The sequence below is a fragment of the Schistocerca cancellata genome, chromosome 2 (assembly GCF_023864275.1).
Source record: "Schistocerca cancellata isolate TAMUIC-IGC-003103 chromosome 2, iqSchCanc2.1, whole genome shotgun sequence".
Lineage (NCBI taxonomy): Eukaryota > Metazoa > Arthropoda > Insecta > Orthoptera > Acrididae > Schistocerca > Schistocerca cancellata.
In genome coordinates, this window is record NC_064627.1 from 879,467,061 (window position 1) to 879,482,311 (window position 15,251).

Here is a 15,251-nt window from a genome sequence, read left to right on the forward strand (position 1 = left end):
CCTTTCACAAATCATTTACCTCACAAAAATCTTCGTTACTCGAACTACTGCAATACAGCGAGCGCCAACACTGCCAGCTAAATAAAAGATTCTAACTACTGAAGCCACTAACTACTGATAGGCATAGTTAGTAAATGAAAGATTTTTATAGAGAATAAACAATCTATTTACCTTAATAATGTTAGAAAGTCATAATGTATATATCACTTCATGACATCCAGACTTACAAATTTACTCTCTCTGATGGACACACATCCAGATCATCCGTTCTCAAAACTCTGCCATCTCTCTCCCACATCACCTCTTCTGGTGGCTCACCTCAAACTGCGCAACGCTACACGCTGTTAACAGCCAACTGCCCAACACTACAATAGCAAATTCCAACAATGGTTTGCCACAGACTGCACAGTCAGTGATTTTCATACAGAGGGCTACGTGACGTTATGCGCATAAAAACCTAAACATCCTACCTACATAGCCCTCATGCTCCCCACAAAAAAAGTTTACAAATTGTCTTGGGCATTGGCCAATACAGATTTGAAGAAATTTTTCATAATTACAATAACAAAGAAATCAAATGCACACACATAATGATACAATGTTGGTCAAAAGCTAAAATTTTCTCACAGTCCATATAGACAGTCCTGATCATTCATCTCAGTAAAATGGCAGTGTTTTTTTTTCTCAAAGTCAAAACAGTAAAAGAAGTTCGCAAATGAAAGATTTTGATGGAGAATAAACAATGTATTTACCTTAATAAAGTTCGAAAGTCATTATATATATATATATATATATATATATATATATATATATATATATATATATATATATATATATATATATCAGTTCATGACATCCAGACTTACAAATTTCCTTTCTCTGACGGACACCCGTCCAGATCGTCCGCTCTCAAAACTCTTGTCTGCTCTCTCCCCACATCCACCACTGCTGGCGGCTCACCTCCAACTGCGCAACGCTACGCGCTTTTCACATCCAACTGCACAACACTACACAAGCGAATATTCCGACAATGAGTCCAACCAGCCACTGACTGCACACAGCACAGTCAGTGATTTTCATACAGAGCGCTACGTGGCGTTACCAACATAAAAACCTAAACAGCCTCCTTACATAACACAGCACAGTCAGTGATTTTCACACGGAGCGCTACATGGGGTTACCAACATAAAAACCTAAACAGCCTTATACACGTAAACACCTTTGTAACGATCATGTTTCCCAAAGACAGTGATATATATCAAAAAGATATTTCGCCATGTCACAAGGCCAGGAGTGTGATGCGGTGGTTCGAGGGACACACTGGTGACTTCCAATTGATGTCGTAGCCCCCCAGCTCACCAAATCTGAACACAGTATAAAACATTTCGGATGTGATTGAACGTGGAATTATATCACATCGGCCCCCCCTCCTCCACTCCCCCCCCCCCCCCCCGCTCCACGAATTTTTTACAGGTATTAGGTGACTTGTGGTGCCAACTCCCTCCAGTGACCTACCAAGACTCCATTGCTTTCATGTCACGACGCGTCGTAGCTGTTATTCGTGCCAAAGGTGGACATACCAGCTACTAGGTAGGTGGTCATAGTGTTCCGGCTGATCGTTATATGGCATTTCAATACGCATTTTTTCGATGACCGTAACTCGGGAATCACATGGTCGTCTTATCCTGTACCGGTTCTCCATATTGCAGCAGTTTGTGGGCACTCGGGATGTGTAACCGTACCCCTAGCAACAGGTATCTGCCATTCGCTTAATTGGAGACGGAAATGCAAATATTGCCGCAGCTGTGTGGCGCTGCGTCGCACTGTGACGTGTCGCCTGCAGCGCCGCGGACGTCGTCCCTAATTGACTCGTGGCGTCGCCGCGGCCTTAGAAGCGGGCCGTCAGCGTAACGGGTAACGCGAGCCCCATTACGTCTCGGGGTCGGTCCCCGGGCCTCGGACAGTTATCAGCGGAGCGCGCGTCCGCTGTCGGTCCCCGCCGTCCCCAGCTCAGGGTGGACGGACTGAACTCCCCAGGCGGTGGCTGGCGGCCTTTCCTCGCTAATTAACTTAAGCACCGCAGTCGCGGTCCGATTACGGCGGCTCGCAGGCCCGAATGGCCAGGGACGGCCTACTGGGGCTTCCGAACAGCCGAGCGCAGGCGCTGCAGCGCACGGCCTGAAGGCACCCATTCCAGCCTCCAGGCTCCAGGCTCATGTTCCTCAAAGGCGACCCGTAGTGGTCTCTTCGTGTACTGTTACAGCGTAGCGACAGTCCTCTTTCTCCTGCTCCTTCCTCCTGTCACGCCATACGTTTCGTTCTTCGGTTACTGTCAGCAGGAGGAAAAGCCGTTTTATGTTTCACAGGATACCAAGAGAACTGAAAGAAAGTATTACAATTCTATTGTACAAAAAGTAGATAAGCAACTATTAGATAATATGTGACTTGAAGGTGGTTGTGTGTGCCGCGAGGGATTAGCCGAGCGGTCTGGGGCGCTGCAGCTATGGACTGTGCAGCTGGTCCCGGCGGAGGTTCGAGTCCTCCCTCGGGCATGGGTGTTGAATTGTCCCCTTAGAAAATTTATAAATGACTGTGCTTAAACTGACACACAATATTTTTAGCGCAACGCTGTCTGACTTTCAATAATCCCTACAAAAGAATGGCCCTGACTAACAATAACATATACCTTTCATCAAACACTTACCTCACAAAAATCTTCGTTACTCAAACTACTGCAATACAGCGTGCGCCAATACTGCCAGCTAAATAAAAGGTTCTAACTACTGAAGGCACTAACTACTGATAGGCATAGTTAGCAAATGAAAGATTTTGATAGAGAACAAACAGTGTATTTACCTTAATGATGTTCAAAAGTCATCATATATATATATCAGTTCATGATATCCAATATTACAAATTTACTCTTTCTGATGGACATACGTCCACATCGTCCGCTCTCAAAATTCTGCCATCTCTCTCCCCACATCCACCACTGCTGTAGGCTCACTTCCAACTGCCCAACGCTACGTGCTTTTCACACGCAGCTGCCCAACACTACAATAGCAAATATTCCAACAATGCAAAACAGCCACAGACTGCACACAGCACAGCCAGTGATTTTCACATTGAGCGCTAGCGCGTTAGCAACATAAAAATCTAAACAGCCTCCTTACAGTGTGTGTGTTTGTCCTTAGGATAATTTAGGTTAAGTAGTGTGTAAACTTAGGGACTGATGACCTTAGCAGTTAAGTCCCATAAAATTTCACACGCATTTGAACATTTTGAAAGTGGTCGTGGGAAAAAGGAAAGGAAAGGGAAGGGACTATTGATATCAGCTGCACTGTGACTTTACGCGGATTTAGCGGTGACGAGTGGAAATGTGTGCCTGACGGGATCCGAACCAGGGGTGTCACGCGTTAACCACTATGCCTCCGGCACACAGTGTTTACCGTAACTCCGCGAACTATCTCGGCATTCCTCTGGTCAATCCACACTCCCTTCTAACGCCACCTATCCACAGCTGCAGTCCATGTCCTCCTTGCTCATTACTTGGAGATTTCTGCAGAAGATCGGACGCAATTCTGCATTCGCAGTGAAAGTCATGGATTCACTGCCCATATTGGAGAGTGTCCGAAAAACTAGTCACCACACATTCGAATAATTGCTTCGCCTCGATGGGCACTGAATCCGTCATCTTCAGTGCGGATGCACAATTACGTCTCACCTTCTCTGGGAATCTTGGGCATCGGCCTTGCCGCAGTGGATACACCGGTCCCCATCAGATCACCGAAGTTAAGCGCTGTCGGGCGTGGCGGCACTTCGATGGGTGACCATCCGGGCCGCCATGCGCTGTTGCCATTTATCGGGGTGCACTCAGCCTCGTAATGTCAATTGAGGAGCTACTAGGCCGAATAGTAGCGGCTCCGGTCAAAGAAAACCATCATAACGACCGGGAGAGCGGTGTGCTGACCACACGCCCCTCCTATCCGCATCCTCATTGAGGATGACACGGCGGTCGGATGATCCCGTTGGGCCACTTGTGCCCTAATGGTGGAGTGTCTGTGTTCTCTGGGAATCTTCAAGTAGCTAGCATCGTGGACGTGGCAGGGGCTGCTCATAGGTGGCGCTAGGTTGGAATGTGTGTCGGCCGAGAGGTTTGCTGAGATAGTAAACACTGTGTCCGGGCGGTGCAGCGGTTAATGCAACTTCCTAGTAGCACAGACGGCTTTCTATTATGACACCGCGCGGACGGGCTCGAACCGCCCAGCAGCGCACCGTAGGCGTTATTGTTTACTTGCTAGTGGGCGGTCGTGCGTCTTTATATTGACTTATAGTACCGGCACCGACCTGCCGTGGCTACAATCCAACTAACGGTCAACGAAACGTACACAAGATCGAATGCAAATGGAGCAGAACGATTTCTTCGAGACGTGTTGCACACGAACCTCAGGAACTGATAGGCATCCATTTGTATCCTCCACATTATACCTCTAACTGATGACATCCATTTGTCTATTGTTTCAAGCATGTTATACCTCAAACTGATGAACAAATCTGCCTGTGACAGACTTCTACAACGATCTACCAGTTGCGTCCTCTTCTGCCACGCTGACGGTAATGTGAGCATGGTTGCAGTTGACGATGCAGCTCTGAGAGAGCGTACTGTACGCATCTTTTAATTGCCATTCGAAATTCTCGCCATACTCGTTGACACGCTGTGGTGATATGGCACAGTTTTGCGCCACACAGAAGACAAGTGGGATGTCAGCTGGGCAAGGAGAGAGACTTTAGGAGCTTTCGATGTGGGACGAAGGTCGATCTCCTAGATAAATTCGCGGTGTGGGAGGGGAAGGTGGCTGGAGCTTTGTTGGGAAAGAATATGGAGTGCTTGGTGATTGAGGAAAGGTGTGACCTGTTGACAGAGGTGCGGCAGGAGACTAGGCTTGGTTCAAATGGCTCTGAGCACTATGGGACTTAACATCTATGGTCATCAGTCCCCTAGAACTTAGAACTACTTAAACCTAACTAACCTAAGGACAGCACACAACACCCAGTCATCACGAGGCAGAGAAAATCCCTGACCCCGCCGGGAATCGAACCCGGGCGCGGGAAGCGAGAACGCTACCGCATGACCACGAGCTGCGGACTAGGAGACTAGGGTTATCAAGGATGGGCAGACTATAGGGACTCACGATTCATTTGATTGACTTGTAGAGGAGAGAGGTGAGGAAAGGGTAGACGGATACGAAAGGCTATATGGAATGCAAGGTGCATTAGGTTTTGGGGAGAGGGGTAAAATTTTGGAGAAGTGTATCTCAGTGGAGCATTGACATAGGTAACGATGAGTTTAGGTCAGGAGAGTGATAGGATTTAATCGACACGTGGGACCTATCAGTAGTTTAGTCTATTGTGGGCTTTCTTCTGGATTGTTAGTATATGGGGATTTCAGGTGACTTTCGGATCGAGCATTAATCAAAAGTATTTTTATGTTTTGATTTATTGGACTGCGAAGTAAAGGTCTCGGTGACGGAAAGTTCGGGTGGTTCTTCATACACTTATTGCCTGGATTCTTGTGGATTTTTCCAAAGTAGCATCCCTAATACTTAACCTGTGGTAGCGTTTGAGTACAGCTGTAGTCAGTTAATGAAGCACTCAGCGCCCATTGTAAGGTATGAACACCGAAGGCACTGTAAATGCATAAGAAACAAAGAGAACGGATGTCATCAGTTACTGACGGTGATACCTACGACTCGGTAGTAACCAAACGATGATGGAGTGTTCCGAATGTGCTGTTCGCTGTTGTGTGTACAAGAACTGTTGATGCTTTCATCGCTGATGTAACCGACACTCTGCTTCTGTTGCCATTACAAAAAAATGGTTCAAATGGCTCTGAGCGCTATGGGACTTAATTTCTGAGGTCATCAGTCCCCGAGAACTTAGAACTACTTAAACCTAACTAACCTAAGGACATCACACATATCCATACCCGAGGCAGGATTCGAACCTGCGACCGTAGCGGTCGCGCGGTTCCGGACTGTAGCGCCTAGAACCGCTTGGTCACTCAGGCCGGCTCGCCATTACAATCTTCCACGTGAAGCAGAACTGGTTTCTTCAATCTAAGGTGATCATTTACGACTGCCATGCTACTTTGGTCGTTCAGCGTCGGCTGCAATATAACTACAAGCCAAGCGTACGGTATAAACGTGATATCCGAAACGACTTTAGGCGCACGGCTGGAGCAGTGTGTCTGTCACCATTGTGGCACCTTCAAGGGAAATACATGAGATGTATTCACAGTTGCAAATATGGACAATCTTCAGTTGTATAATGGAATGACGACAGTGAAAATTTGTGCCGAACCGGGAATCGAACCCAGATTTTCCGCTTATCGCAAGTGGTCGCGTTACCCTCTGGCTGTCCAAGCACGATTCAAGGCCAGGCCCAAGTTTCATATGTCGTCAGACATGTGTGTACAATCTGTACTCGTACATCCATTACGGGGGAAGACATTTTACTTGAAAGTCTCGTGCCCGGTCTCGGCGAATAAATACAATATTGCAATGCTTGTGTTATTCCGAATCTCGGGGCAAGAGCATCGTAATTTGGAATAATACAGGCACTGCAATATCGTACTTAAAGGATATGGATGCAATATGTTCCTACAGCGCGGCAGTGGCCACGCGAACTGAAGTATTTTAATTTCAGGTTGTCTTTCTCTAAGGTTATTTTCTGAAAAAGGAATGTTGCGACGGCTATCCAAGAGAACTGGAGAACAACACATGATAGAAAGCTATCGCGACGATTTTCGACTTAGCGCTTCCCTCTGAGTTTTTTAAAACGACATTTTTTGATACATTTTGTCGAACATGAAACTACAGCCGCAGGCAGAGGTGTTCGCCTGTTCACGCATGCGAGCTGTTTTGATAGCTGTCCATTGTGATCCGAAATGCTGCACTAGCGCTTCGGACAGTTATTGTCCTCGAGCGTACAAAGGGCAGGCCGCGCTGTTGCAGTTATTAGAGACCGCTCTTTGAGTCCAGTGGGTCGTGTACACATGGAGCAGGCGGACTGGAGAGCGGGTAGTGTCAAACCAACTGACAGACAACCACACGTGTGGCTGAAATTTTGAGTCTCCATATCTCATCTCATATTTCCTTTTGAGGATGGCTTTGCAGGTGAGCGCGTCTGAGCAATTGTGTGATAAAACACATTACACAGGTATTCCAGCACAAAATGAAACATTACAAAGAAAAAGGAGTATCTAATCAAAGTATTTAAACACTTGCTATATTTACAATACTTTGTGTTGAAACCTAAGAACGCCATGGGTACAGTTCCTGAAAGGACAATGGGAGATTACAGAATGAACACCTGCTATAGTTTTGAGCAGACATGAAGATTTCCGAGAGTAATTTCAGTGTGCGAAACAATGCGCTGATTCGCTTGTAAGATGTTTCGAATGACACGAGCTATTTTCACTAAACTCTTGAGTGTGGGTTTTAGTAAATATTTGCTGCGAAGAACGCTTTCTATAGAACATTTGAGGAACAAAACGTAATCCGTCAGCCCGCATCCTGGTTTAGAAAACTTTTTTGGCGATATCCTTTAGAACTACTGCGGAACGAGACGTACTTTGTGTTTATGGGAGCAAGGCATATCGAGCGGAAAGCGGAAAGGTGTGGTGTTATATAGGACACGTTCCTGCACGTACAGGAAAGGGGGTAGAAACCACTTAGCGAGTAAAGCACTTACCGTGGTAGCTGAGCATAGCAGGCCGCAGGAAAGTCCAGGCAAGTAACTGCGTGTCTCCACTGATGTAGAGAGCCGTTTTTCATAGCTAGAGACTGAAGTGGAATTTCCTCAAAAGAAAACTTACAAATACGGCATACTTAAGTGCTTCACCCTATATTTAAATTGTGTGTGTGTTTGTGTGTGTGTATGGGTTAGGGGCAGTCAACGTGGAGGTTATCAGCGCCAATGCGGAGACTAAACGAATGTGCTTAAAATTCAGGAAATGCGATAAAGGAAATAAAAAGCAAACTTAGATAAAATCGCACTCATTCACTCCCAGTCTCACCAGTGATCACATGCACACTCACAGTACCTCACCTCACGTAAGGGACGTTTAAAAATGATCACATGTTCTACAACTGTCAATTAGAACTCAAGCAAGATAGAGGAAAACTAAAATAGAGTCACAGGAATGTGTGGCTGGCTGATCACTTACAAAAAACATGAATGAGCCGGCCTTGCTGATAACGTATTAAAATTTTGGCACTACGGTTTTAGTGAACAAGTCAGGCATTGCATAAAACTTAAAAAGACGTACCACATACGTGCTATTGTCATTCAAAACAGATGGCAAATAATTGGGTAATGAGCTGTCACACTCTTGCCTGAATACAAAACACCTTATACTAAAATGTGATGCACGTTGATCTGCATGCGACAAGCACGACAACACATGAGAGGGACCTGTTTCCGGAGCAAAAATCCATGCGTTTTAGGGCTGTGTCCCATGCGAAGATGGCGGCAAGGAGACACGCCGTGGTCGCCTTGTGGACTTTACTAGACGCAGTTTATTGTGTGTCGCTTCCATCCACTATTATTCATCCCGACACATGACTTTGTACCTCAACAGCGAGGCGATAGCATGTAGGTGGATGGCACACTGAAGTAACTGAGGATCACGGCGGGCCTCCTTAGCTGCTACACCTGTCACTTTGTTCCCCTTAATACTCATGTGCCTTGGCGCGTGGCAAAATAGACATTTTCTTCCGCGCCAGTTTTGGGTACAGGACGGCGTCCTGGATATTCTGGAGTACTTTACTTGCTGGGTACAAGCGTTGACGAGAGGGAGTCGGAAACAGACGACACAACTCCAGTGCCCACAAGATCGCAGACATCTAAATTCTCACATCCTTATCTGATATTCAAAATGTGCAGCTTACTCATATCTTAGGTTAGCAACAATATACTCATATTAACAAAATGGTGGGAAGATAAAATGAAAAGTAACTAGTGCTGAATCAACAAAATTAAGTATCATTATAATGTGGTTAAACTTTCTGACTGAATAAGAAATAGGAAAGATAATTAATCCATGTACATTTACAGTGGAATGAATACCCCTAGCTGCACAAAGGCTTTGATATAAGTCAACGGGGACAGTTGAAAAAGTGTTCTCCGACCGGGACTCGAGCCCGGGATCTCCTGCTTACATGGCAGACGCTCTATCCATCTTTCTCTTTTTTTTTTGCATTTTGTTCATTGTTAATCGTTGTGTTCGGTCGTTGCGGACGTCACATGACATCCGGTCAAGTTCGTTTGTTGATCTTTCCACTCAGTTTTTTTCATTACAGAGGCCAACCAGCTCTCTGACTGAACACGCTGAGCTACTGTGCCGACATCCATCTGAGACACCGAGGACACAGATGATAGTGCGACTGCAGGGACGTATCTCTGGCACGCCTCCCGTGACACCCACATTCCAAACTTATTGTCCCGCACTATATTCATAGTGCCCTTGCCCATTATACTCATACTCGTGGCTTTTTGCCGATTCCCGTAAGAGTTAGGGCACTGTTTGTGCATCCGCATAGAAGAAGATGGTCAAATGGCTGGTGAGACTTAACTATATATATGAAGATGGTATCTCTTCTTTCATACACAAACAATGCCTGAACTCTTATGGGAATCGGCAAAAAGCCGCGAGTCATGAGTATAATGGGCATGGACACTATGAATATAGTGCGGGAGAGTAAGTTGGGAATGTGGGTCTCACGGGAGGTATGCCAGAGATAAGTACCTGCAGTCGCACCATCCTCTGTGTCCTCGGTGGCTCAGATGTATTGGTTGGCATCTGTAATTAAAAAAAAACTGAGTGGAAGTATCAACAAACGAACTTGAACGGATGTCATGTGACGTGCGCAACAACCAAACACAACGATCAACAACGAACAAAATGAGAAAAAAAGATGGATAGAGCGTCTGCCATGTAAGCAGGAGATCCCGGGTTCGAGTCCCGGTCGCAGCACACATTTTCCATTGGCCCCGTTGGCTTATATCAACGCCTGTATGCAGCTAGGGGTATTAATTTCATTCTAATTTCACTCTAATGAGCTGCATGGTCACCGATACTATCTGTTCTTTCGGACATGTAACTGAGGATAATGGTGCGCCTCCTTAGCTGCTCCACTTGTCACTTTGTTCCCCGTAATACCCATATCGGACAGGTCCGAAAGAACAGAAACCATCTTCATATATATCATGTAATGCATCGGGAGCGACAGATTTTTAACATAATCTTATATGAGAACCAATTTATTTAGATATACACTCTAACATTAAAAAAGAAAAAAACAAAAAAAAACTACGTGCCAAGAAGGAATTATCCGATTGGGACCGAAGTCGGCAGATACGATGTACATGTACAGACAGAAAAATGATCGCAGTTTCAGAAAAAAAGATGAGTTATTCACGAGAACGAGCTTCTCAAATTGCGCAAGTCAATAAGATTTTTGTCCACATTTGGCCTTTATGCAAGCAGTTATTCGGCTTGGCACTGATTGACAGAGTCGTTGGATGTCCTCTTCAGGGATACCGTGCCAAATTCTGTCCAACTGGCGCTTTAGATCGTCGAAATCCTGAGGTGGTCGGAGTACCCTCCCATAATGCTAAAAACGTTCTCATTTGGAGAGCGATCCGCTGGTCACCGGGGCTCGGTTCGAAGCCAGGCGTATTAATGAAGATAATTCTACTCCAGTAAATGAGATTCCACGCTGAAGAGATGCCTGGAGCGCTCCAGACTGCGGTGGGATGCCAACCTGACTGACGCCATCTATGCGGCCCCACACAGCAAGGAGTGATGTTCCGGGGTGCCATTTCTTTTCATAGTAGGAACTCTTTGGTTGTCATCCACGGCATCCTTCCATCACAGTGGTACGTCGACGATATTCTATGACCCGTTTTCTTCTCCTTAAGCCATCCTGGGCTTACATTTGGGAAGATAATGCCCACCTGCACACGGCGAGAGTTTCCGTTGCTAGTCGGCAAATCGTGGTTGAAGTGATCCCCATATCAAGCAGAAATCTGCAGATACCATTATTTGAATGCTGGTCCCTATTTTGACCAGAACCGAGGTGGAATCTTCCTACACATCGGGCAGGGGCCTGAAGATGGCGCAGTAAATCGCCAAAACTGGTAGCCAGATAAAATAAGTTTGAAAATTATATGGCTGAAAGATGTTTGAATTGACATCCTGTAGCGAACACGTGAGTCCCGCAACCATCTCTGGAAAGATGGACATACGGGGACAGTCTACAGTTTCTCTTCACGATTACGAAACCGTGCCCTGCCCAACAGTGTCGCTCGGTCTGTCCCCAGTTGAGAATGGTTTGAGCATTATGGGCAGGGTCCTCCAACCAGCTCGAGATTTTAACGACGTAACGTGTCAGTTCACAGAGTTTGGCACGAAATCCCTCAGGAGAACATCGAACCGCTCTATTAATCAACTCCACGCCGAATAACTGCTTGCATAAGGACCAGAGACGTACTTATACCAATGCGGTATTGACTTGCTCAATTTTGTGAAGCTCTCTCTCTTGAATAAATCATCCACTTTTTCTGAAACTGTAATCATTTGTTTGTCTGTAAACGTACATCATCTCTATGTATATCCGTTCCGTTCGGATGGTTCCTAAGTGGTGAAACGTTCTTTTTCGTTTTTTATCTTTGAGTAGATAGTGTTTGCTGTCTTTTTATGGGCATATGAGCGTAATTTTGTGTAAAACTAGTTTTGTGGATGTTGGCGATTCCTTAAAAGGCTGTATTATTAAACTGTCATGTAATCCAAGTCACTAGGACAGAGTGGAAAACTAGTGGAGAGATGGTGGCGGTAGGCAGTGGAAAGCAAGTTAACACAATTTGTGGGGGAAAAGTATAGAAAGCTGGACTTGCGGGTGGAGGAGGAGGCGGGGGTGATAACGTGATAGGTTTGTAAAATTTGGAAATTGAAAATTTTTGGTAAGGTCTCATGGGACCAAACTGCTGAGGTCATCGGTGCCTAAGCTTACACGCTACTTAATGTAACTTACACTAATTACGCCAAGGACGACACACACACCCATTCCCGAGGGAGGATTCGAACCTCCGACGGGGGGGATGGGTTTGTAAAGTGAGGAGCTCTGTTTTCAGGGCGAAAGATTAAAAAGTTTGTGTGCAACTTGATTTCTTGGCGCCAAGTGGCTGCGTAATGCAAGCGTTATGACTTAAATTATTTTCCTCGTACAGTTCAGGTCCCATGTAGAGGAACTATATAACTTTTTTATAGGGAAGTGGCTTCACAACCACTGTAGAATTAACTGTTTGCCGGCCGAAGTGGTCGAGCGGTTCTAGGCGCTACAGTCTGGAACCGCGCGACCGCTACTGTCGCAGGTTCGAATCCTGCCTCGGGCATGGATGTGTGTGATATCCTTAGGTTAGTTAGGTTTAATTAGTACTAAGTTCTAGGCGACTGATGACCTTAGATGTTAAGTCCCGTAGTGCTCAGAGTCATTTGAGCCAATTAAGTGTTTGATTAATTACTCAGGAACTGCGAGGAACGCTTTAAGTCAGCTATCGTGAATTTGGGTGCCACCGAGTGTTGCCAAGAGAACACGTGCCATGACAACAGAGCTATGTTTTTAGCGAATAAAGGATTGAATTTAAAAGTAGTTCCTCATGTTGCCTAGTTCATATGATAGCTACATTTATATATTTACATTGCAGCTGCCAAATCTGCAGAGAACTTCATAAACATGTCATTTGCTAAAAATGGAACATCTTTACAAAGGTGTGTGCTCCGTCTCTACACAACACATCATGAGCCAAAATCATTTTAAGTAAATCCGTTATCGCATTTGTGTTTCCCTTCCAAGATATCATGTGAGTCCAAAACATTTGCAGACAGGATTAATTAAAAGCAAATAAAATTTATGATGGTAAATTTAAAACTGCAGGTGTTCTACACTGTCTCTCCACACTAAAGTAAAATGCACACAACGTTCATACAATCACGTGAAACTGTCAAAACAGCCTTTCATTCAAATGTTGTTCAACATGTGCGTCACATTGTCTTTAATGTCAGTTATATCGTCAATACGTTGACCTTTCATGTGAATTTCTGCATGTATCGTTTTGTAGTATCGTTAGCATCAAGTGTCGTTACCTGCGAAAATTTTTTCCAGAAAAGAGCTTTCTGAGTTTGGCATCAATCAGCGGCAGTCGCCTACGGCTCGTTGTTTTTGATGGAGAGTGAAAACTGCAGGACAAAGTTTGCTTCTTCAAAGCATTCTGGATAATGCCTTTAAAACTGGATTTAGAGATGTTGCTCTTTTGCTGCCTGCTCACAACTGACCAGTTAGAAGATATACACTTATTACTCCAAACTGCCACAGTACTTACTGCGCTGACGCCGTTTATAAGCCAGGGATAAAACTGGACTCGAAACTTTTTGAACGGATGGTGCGCAGTTATTAAAACATGGTGGTAGCTACCAATCAGGGGGAAGATTGTGTTGAAAAGAGAAACGTCAACCAGAATATGGTTCAGGAAAACGGCATGGGGTGAGGTATATATGGATGGTCGAGTTTAGATTATTCCTTAATAAATTTGGGTTAGTGTTTGAAAGCAAGTTCTTTAAAATGTTGTGAGCAGTGGATAGCTAAGAGAATTAAAATCTCGTGGAAATATAAAGAAGTGTGCACGTCCCGACAGAAAGTAATAAGTCTCGCAGACGTGACGCTTCAAATTATTTCTTTACTACCAATTGTATTTGCATCGGTGTACTACTGAATGCATGTGCAAAATCGCATCATTTTGCGACACTGGTTCAGGCGATATGACGTCTATGGCTATGAGCCAGTATCCGAGTGAGACTCGGTCCGTCTCGAAAGGTTTAACAGTCACTTTCTAGATGTAACAGAAACCGTAGGATTAAACAGTTCATTTAAAGTAGCAAGAGAATATCTGAAAATGTTATTTCACTAAATTTTAAGCAACTAGAAGTAGCTCCAAGATCCTTCACTGAAAGTCATAGGATTCAAAAAATTATAAACAACAGAGGCTCATATGGTGCTGATGGAATTTCAGACAGAATTCTGGAAAGTATTTCTAAATTATTAGTGTCCTTAATAACGTATGTTATACATCAATGGCATAGGGAATTTTTCCTGACATGCTAAAATACGCGACTGTTAAGCCTCTTTATAAGATAGGCGACAAAAAGTCTTAAGGAATTATCATCCTGTATCCTTAGTGATATCTTTTCCCAAAATATTTGAGAAAGTAATGTATTCAGTGGTAGTCCCAGATTTAAATAGAACCAATCGATTTAACATATCGAAGTCTGAATTCTAGAAATGTTACTCAACTGAGAATGCTACTTAGACATTCACCCAAGCCTCAAATAACAAAATGTCACCAGTTGGTGTTCTTTGTGATGTTTACAATGCTTTTGATTGTGTCGATCATGCCAAACGCTCAGAAAAACTTTAAGTTTATGGAACTGATGTCTTAATACACAACTGATTTATATAATACTCAACAAACAGAATTGAAAAAGTTGTGCCGAATGTTTCACACTCTACTGTAAAGGTATAAAATTTTAGTGACTGAGGATATATCAAAAAGGCATCCCCATAGGGTTCAATGCTGGGTCCACTCCTGTTCCTTATATATGTGAATCACATTCCACTTGACAATCAACATGCAGAATTGGTACTTTTCGCTGATGTTACAAGTGTTATTATAAATCGCATTACAGAGTACGCAACAGAAGTGACTGTTAATTTTATTTTCCAAAGAAATATTAAGTAGTTTTCTGAAAATAGGCTATCCCAAAATTTTGAGAAAGAACACTATATTCAGTTCTGCACAACAAATGAAGTCACACAAACAATAAATTTATGTACCATATGAACGAAAGAATGCTCCAAATTTTTGCGTGTACATGTTGATGAAAATCTGGGGTGAAAGAAGCATATTACGAGCTTCTCAAAAATTCTTCAAGTACTTTTGCTCTTAGTATAGTTGCTGGTCTTGGAAACAAACGAATCTACCTCATGATACATTTTGCTAATTCCCACTCAGTTATGTCTTACAGAACAAGTTTTGTGGAGTAGCTCATCACTAAGAAAGAAAGTATTGATTGCACATTTCGGATTAAATGCCTAAATTAGCAGTACCAAGCAACGTGGCTATAGACCATTATG

The 15,251-nt window shown here is 44.2% G+C and overlaps 1 pseudogene; it reads left to right on the top strand.

Annotated features, from left to right (window-relative positions):
* Positions 1 to 3,741: 3,741 nt before the first annotated feature.
* On the top strand, positions 3,742 to 3,858 carry LOC126163467 (5S ribosomal RNA; annotated as a pseudogene).
* Positions 3,859 to 15,251: the final 11,393 nt, after the last annotated feature.